We start from the raw sequence: 7,899 nt of genomic DNA on the forward strand, positions 1-7,899 counted from the left end.
GTCTTAATTTACAAAGTAGGGTCTCAATATACCTCATTATGTACACTCAAGGTTGGGCTAAATAAAAATCTAAGATTTTAAGGTATAATTTAAACATTCTAATATTTTATGATGTAGGTACTCCCATTGGCTCTCCCCTCAGCTCTATCCCACTACCTCCTTCAGCCCATAGGCTCTTTTGGCTGCACTGGTTCTGCCCTCTGCTGGCCAGATCCCAGCACATCACCTTGGGCCCTCAAAGCAAAATTTCAGTAATCACTCATTCAGACGCTGAGTGCCTACTATGTGCCACGGACTCATCTAGGCACGTTTGCAATACATAAACAAATGAAAAAGATCAAAGAAATCCCTACCTTAATACTTAAAAGCACTTAATACTTAAGATACTACATGTCAGGCTACGGCCTAAGCATTTTACAGACATTAACTCATTTAGCTTTTAAAACCTTCATAACATCCCTATGTAGCAGGAATTCCTTACAACTACTTCAGTAGAGCCCACTTGTTCTTCACGTAGCTCCTTCCTCACTCTCAGCCCAGTTTCAGCACCATGGCATACCCAGCCCAGACCATGGGTCTGAACGGTCCCCGGAGATGATTTGGGAAGATGACGGCAGAGTATTGACACCAGTAGACTGAAGTTGGGTTCCCTAGAAGCAAAGTCTGAGACAGGCATTTATTGAGGGAGCACTTTTTGGGGGAAACATGCAAGGGAAAGAGTGAAGTATATAGGAAAGGGAACAAGACAAACAAGGTACATGTCAGGTCACATCTAGGCCTGGCCTGATCCACAGGGAACTGGGGCATAAACCACAAGGCAGACTTACACCCCCTTGAGGCAAAGGGGCCGGGCTTTTATGCCCCATATCAGTCAGTCATTGCTTGTGGGCCACCCTGGTGGAGAGCGGGGGAAGAGAGGAGGGTTGTGAGGAGGTGCCCATCAGCTGAGGGCAAGTCTCTGGAGAAGGGTGGCACCTGTGAGCAACTGCAGCCTAGACCAGTTGTCTTGGTTGGAGATCTGCAACAGCCTAGTTCCTCAGGAAGGTTCTGAAGCTCAATTTTCATCACAGAATCAGCCCCATCTTTAGTGACTATCCTTTCCTACCCCGTGTCAGTCACCATTGACTGCTGGCTGCTAGAGGGGGGCACGTAACCTCCCACGGGTGCTCACATTTGGCTGAGCTGGAGAAGGCAGCAGCTCTGAGGTGATAGCAGCCCACACTCACAGCAGCTGGGGAAGGGGCCACACGGGGGCTCCATCAGCATCCACAACAGCTGTGCTATTGGGGAAATGGGAGCCGAAGCAGAATGTCACATCTTGTGATCTCCTAGCTTAAGAGCCAAGAAGCACACACTAAATAAAGAACAAAACAAGATTACACCAAAAAGAACCAAATAGGAAACAATACACTTAAGTATCAGAAAATGTGGGGAACCGATATTAAATGTGATGGTCAAGAAGAAGGAGAGGGATGTAGTCATGGATGTTTCCTGCAGATGTGAGGTAGGATTTGATTAGGTGGTCCAGTGTAGTATGGTCCAAGGCAGCATTCCAAGTAGGTGGATGGCTCTGCTCTACTCGGTCATTCAGGGACCTGGGATGATGACCGCCATCCTCAACGTGTAGCTTCCAAGTTTACTCTGGTTGAAGCACTTCTAGTTAGTGAGGAGAGAGAAAGAACAGAATTCCAGAGCCTGAGATTTGCTCTTAAGCAAGCAAGGCAAAAGCTGCATATATCCCATCTTCTCACATCTATTGACAAGGGTTCAGTAACATGGCCACAGCTGGCTGCAAGCAGCCAAACCTCAATTACTAAGGAAGAAAGAATGGATTTTGTGGCCAGCTAGTGGTCTTCACTCTACCCTCCTCACTTTCCCCAGGACGGGTCATAATAAAAAAAAAAATGTAGAGTCCTGGAAATTCCCTGGTGGTCCAGAGGTTAGGACTCCGTGATTTCACTGCTGAGGGCGTGGGTTCAATCCCTGGTCAGGGAACTAAGATCTCACAAGCCATGTAGTGTGACCAAAAAAAAAAAAAAGTACAGTCCTGCCAAGAGGAAGAAGTGCTATTACTCTGATTCAGTCATGTTTTCTGAGGGGTACGGGCGGGAGCCTTGCAGGTCTAACTAAGCCTGTCCTGGGAACGTGACGTTTGCTCTTTTTTTTTTTTCTGGCACTGGTGAGTCTGGTCTCTCCTCTCATTGGAGTGGTAATATCCAAGATATTTGTTTAGGCAAAGGGGAAATAGACAAAGCAAGTCTTTCAGCCAGCTTTGTGTAGGAAAAAGAATTCTCTTTCAGGTGCCACTAGGAAACCAAGAACATGATCTGCCTGGATGAAATCAGAGAACCCATCTGTGGTTAAACTGTGACAGAATGAGGTCTAGGAGCAGGAGAGAAGGAAATTAGAGAACAAGAAAGAAAGGGAAGAAAAATTACTATTTGATAACCAACCAATCTCTGCCAGGCACTGTGCTGGGAAGCTCTAGAGGTAATTATTTTTTTAACCTCATTTCATAGATGAAGTAACAGAAGCTCAGAGGTGAAATAGCTTGTTCAACATTCACTTAATATGTAGCACTGTCTAGATTTTAACACAGACTCACCTAAATTCAAAGCCCATGTTCTCCCCACTATAGCTGGTCCCTTTGAGAGTCACATTAGATCCTTTCTTGAGACTAAACACTCTTAATCTCCTAGCACACTCTGTGGCTGGCCTCTCCGCTCCCCTTCATGGATCAAGTAGAGCAGTCACAATCTTGTCCTCGCCCAGCTCCTTTTACCCCCAAACAAGATGCCTCAAAGAGAAGAGAGGTCATTGTCACAGTGCTTATGGGAATAATAAGTCAATTGGGACAGCTCTTGGGTAAGAGTCCCTGAGTCCCTACAGCACTAACTCAACACTGCGAATAAGAGAAACATATAGAGACCAGCCACAGAATCTGCTGGGAGATTAGAAGGGTAAAATCTCAAGAAAAGATCTAATGTGAATCATTGATGCACCTCCCTCAGTTAGAGAGAAGATGAGATTATTTAAATACATTTCAAAAGATCTCTGTGGGACAGCTACAGGCTTACAGTTCTGCTCTTGGATTACCATTCATTCATTCAAGAAATAATTATTAAGTACAACCAAGATATTAGGCAATGTGTTTGGCAAAAGAATATAGCAGCAAACAAGAAAGGCACAGTCCCTGTCTTCATGGGGGCAAGGATTAACTCACCCACTTGTTTTTCTACCTATAAAACTGTTCCATTTCTATGAAGCTCTACTTTGAACTACCCTCCTCTTCACAGGTGGAGGCTTCTTTCACTCATGTTATTGCTCTGCTTATAATTCTCTGATAATTTTTACCACAATGTACTCTCCAGGCATGTCTTTTCCCCTCCTAGAAACACTGCAAAGGTGCAAGCAGGGACCATGTCTAATGCATCTCTATGCCCTCATCAACTAGGATAAGGCTTGGCACAAAGTGTATGCTCCATAAGTATTGGTGAAATGAATCAACATTATTATGAGTATTGTGCTACATAATCTCTCACATGTGTATGTGTATGGTGCTTCCAACCTTTCAAGACATTTCCATCTCCATTCTCTCATTTGGTTTAGAGAGTTTGGTCTGGTGGATTCAGTTAAAAGTGGATGTGAGAACACTTTGTAAAATATGAATGGTAAGGACTGTTACTGAACCATATTGACTATTGCTAGTCTCGAGGCCAGGATAATTTAGGTAATATACTTAAGATCACGCAGCAGTAGTCTGTGCTAGAATCTATGTCTCCTGACTTCTGTTTCTGGACTTTTCCTCCCTGCATCAGGGGTAACTGACAAAAGAAAGGTACAGACAAAGTGCTTGGGGAGCCCCTGAATATGACTGCTAACTCCCAGGAGTGGATACAGTGACACTCTGCCCGGATCTTTGGGGTCAACGCACCCATCACCCAGCTGCTGCAAACGTGGGCTGCTGGCAGCTCACAGCTGCACCCCTCACTGTGCATTTAACTGGGCCAGAGGGAACGATTCCATCCAAGACTATAACCCCAACTGGGGGGCAGCTCATGACCAATGACAGACTGATACAGGGATACAAAGGGCTGGTTCCATCGCATCAATTTGGGACAACTCTGAGGAGCCACCTCAGCTCCAGAACTCCTGGTAGGATCAGCTGAGGTTTCGGTTGCAACCAGATTGTGAGTTAGCTTCTCCCTATGCCCACTCCTGCTTCCTCACTTCCTTACTGATGTATCTCCCAAGAGTGCTCTCCAAAAGACCTGCATGCCACTCTCCACCTCAGTCTCCACCTCCAAGGGAATCAATCTCTCCCTCAAGAACTGTTCCCTAGCACTGAGCCTGTTCCTAAGTATTTGTCAGTAATGACAGAGGAATGGGATGATAGAATATAGATGGAGACAGTTAGTGGTTCTAGCAAAACCATAATGAAGACAAGGCAGTAATAGAGACTGGCGGCGTAGAAAAACAGAGTTATGGTCGCTGAATAAAAACTGGCCACTAGAGGGCCCGGCACTACTCATCTATAGTTCTGCAGCTACCTTAGAGCAAAATTCTAATTTTGCCCTTGACTTGGCAGACACCAGGATAATTGTCTACACGAGGGGGAAAACTGCTGGTCTAATGCTTCCTTCTCTTTTACCTATGCCATGAACATCAGTGTCCTAGCCTGTTCCAATACCCTGTCACCAAGCACTCTGTGCCATTACATATAAACGTATTCCCATAAATCAAAGCTTCCAAAGCCTGTGTTTTTTCCACCAACTGCTCTCATTGTTCCCAAGGGGTTCCGAAGATCAGAAATGTGGAATTCCAAACAGTTGGTTGTGACAATTTTCACCCAAAATGGAATCAGCAACATAATCTGTTTAGTCCTGTCACTTCCCCTTCCCCACCCTGCTTCCCCAGTTGGCAGTAAAGATAAGACATACATGGTCTTCCCTGGTGGCACAGTGATTGAGAGTCCGCCTGCCGATGCAGGGGACACAGGTTCGTGCCCCGGTCCGGGAAGACCCCCCATGCCGCAGAGTGGCTAGGCCCGTGAGCCATGGCCACTGAGCCTGCGCGTCCGGAGCCTGTGCTCCTCAACAGGAGAGGCCACAACAGTGAGAGGCCTGTGTACCGCAAAAAAAAAAAAAAAAAAAAAGATAAGACATACAGGATTACATATGAACTACAGTGGCCAAGGAAGAAAGGGGTCATGGGAATCTTCACAGAAGATGAAAAAGTTTGAGAACATTGTGTATGAATTAATGATTGATTAATTAAATCAATTAATTTTTTTTTCTGCTGTGGACTCAGTAAAAAGACTTAAAGAAAATTTTCCTCTGTATCCTCTTCAGAAACACAGTTAGTCCTTTGTAGGTTGGGAGGCTTTCTTTGACGGATAGGGAGGGAGGGTTTGGACCATTTAGAGGTCTCTGTTTCCAACATATACATTCTTTTATTTTTCTTTTTAATGTTGTATTCTTTTTTTTTAATTTAATGAAAAATTCTTTAAATTCTATAGTGCTTTACAATTTTCAAAAGTTTCACCACATGATTTCATGTAATCCCATAATAACCCTTTTTTCCCCCTACTCCTATATTGCCCTTTCCCCTTCTCCCCACTGGTAACCACTAGTTTGTTCTCTAAATCTATGAGTCTGCTTCTTTTTTGTTTTATTCACTAGTTTCCAACATATACATTCTTTTTTTTAAAAATAAATTTATTTATTTTATTTATTTTATTTTTGGCTGCGTTGGGTCTTCGTTGCTGCATGCGGGCTTTCTCTAGTTGCGGTGAGCGGGGTTTACTCTTCGTTGCGATGCACGGGCTTCTCATTGTGGTGGCTTCTCTTGTTGCGGAGCATGGGCTCTAGGTGCACAGGCTTCAGTAGTCGTGGCTCGCGGGTTCTAGAGCGCAGCCTCAGTAGTTGCAGCGCACGGGCTTAGTTGCTCCGCGGCATGTAGGATCTTCCCGGACCAGGGCTCGAACCCGTGTCCCCTGCGTTGGCAGGCGGATTCTTAACCACTGCGCCACCAGGGAAGCCCTCCAACATATACATTCTTAAAGGGACAGAGCTGGATTGTTTGGGAGGGGGGAAAACTCTGAAGATTAATAGGGAGCAGAGTTGGAGTCTACACAGCCAGGAGGGGACCTGAACTTGGCTCTCTCCCAGTATCTCTGGCAGTGGTGACTATAAGCACACCTGGGGAATGAACACCAAGCCATGGCTTTGGGAGCCATACAGGAGTTCTTGGTGGCCTGGTTTAGAATAGAAGGAGCAGATGCCTTGAGCAACTGGGTCAGATACATCTGACTGCAATACTCCTGCTTGGACAATGAGCTACAACTTCAATGGACTGAAGACAGTTCCCCAGGTTTTCTAGATTGGGTAAGCCCTGAGGTTTTTTTATCCCCACAGAAGTTCTGATATTGAATGTCCCACCAAGATGGTAGATGAGGCTGAAGCTAAATTTAATTTGATTTGAATTAGAAAAATTAAAATTTAATTTGATTCAGAAAAATAGGAAAGACATCTAATGTTTTTGCACTTGTTATTCAACAAGTCAAATGGGTTCCAATAGTTGGAGCTCTGATATCACAATAGTAAATCTAGCCTGGCTAGGTAAATAAAAGAATAGTAATAATATTTTGAGGGATTATCAGGCGTTAGGCAATACACTATTTCATTTAACCCTCACAACGTACCTATGATGTAGACTGAGACCTAGAAAAGTCAAGTGGGTCACCGCAGTTTACATGGTTAGTAAATGGCAGAACCAAGTTTTATGGGCTCCACATCTGTCTAACTTTCTATTGTCATCTAGCCTTGCATTCACTGACATCTAGTCCATTGCTCACTAATTCATTTAGCCGGATATTCACTTAAGACAGTGAGTGGTAGCCATACAGTTATTCTGTTACTTGAACAGTGAGATAGATCTAGTAATAGCTTGAAGAACAAAAGAATCTTAGAATTATAGAATGTTTGCACTGGCAGCTGGTCTAGTGGAAAGAGCAAAACTTTAGAGCCCAGTGGATTCACTTGGAATCCTGGCTCTGCTATTCACTCCCTATGTGACCTTGAGCAATTTATATCACCTCATTCATTCTCAGTTTCCATATCTGTATATCATAAATAATAATACACATACTTGAGGCTGATGTAAAGATTAGAGATAATATTAGAGATAATCTCTCTCTTTCACTCTCTCATACACATACATACACACACATAGGACCAGCTGCATGATTTGCTACATAATTTATGGGGCTCAGTGCAAAGTGAAAATGCAAAGCCTCTTGTTTAAAAATTATTAAGGGGCTTCCCTGGTGGCGCAGTGGTTGAGAGTCCGCCTGCCGATGCAGGGGATACAGGTTTGTGCCCCGGTCCGGGAGGATCCCACGTGCCGCGGAGCGGCTGGGTCCGTGGGCCATGGCCTCTGGGCCTGCGCATCCGGAGACTGTGCTCCGCAACGGGAGAGGCCACAACAGTGAGAAGCCCGCGTAACGCAAAAAAAACCCCAAATATTAAGAATTTCAAGATGATGACAGCAGATTAAACGAAGCATGGGGCCCCTCTAAGGGTTCTGATGGCATGTCAGTGCCTGGCACAGAGTTAGTGTGCAATAAATGGTAGTTCTTTTTTCTCTCTAGATCATTGATTCCAACCCTCTCCTTTTGCAGCTGAGGGAACTAAAGTCCAAAGAAGATGAAAAATGTGAGTTAATGGCAGAGCCAGGACCACAACCCAGACCTCCTCTGTTCAGTCAGTAGTCTTCACCTCAGCACTTCTCAAATGTTTTCTGTATAATGATAATAGATATTCCATGAATAAAAGTTTCCATCAACAAGCAAGTTTGCAAAACACTGGATTAAGGTTAAATAGACATCTATCGCAGAGC

General features: G+C 44.4%; 1 long non-coding RNA gene across 1 annotated transcript in view; it reads right to left on the reverse strand.

Moving 5' to 3' along the window:
- Positions 1 to 1,316: 1,316 nt before the first annotated feature.
- Positions 1,317 to 7,899, reverse strand: part of LOC114488067 (uncharacterized) — a 55,605-nt gene continuing 49,022 nt past the window's right edge. The window contains exon 5 of the long non-coding RNA XR_003683763.2: positions 1,317 to 1,656. This is a non-coding gene — a long non-coding RNA (uncharacterized lncRNA). The remainder of the gene's footprint in view (positions 1,657 to 7,899) is intronic.

The sequence above is a fragment of the Physeter macrocephalus genome, chromosome 16, assembly GCF_002837175.3.
Source record: "Physeter macrocephalus isolate SW-GA chromosome 16, ASM283717v5, whole genome shotgun sequence".
In the NCBI taxonomy this organism is placed as follows: domain Eukaryota; kingdom Metazoa; phylum Chordata; class Mammalia; order Artiodactyla; family Physeteridae; genus Physeter; species Physeter macrocephalus.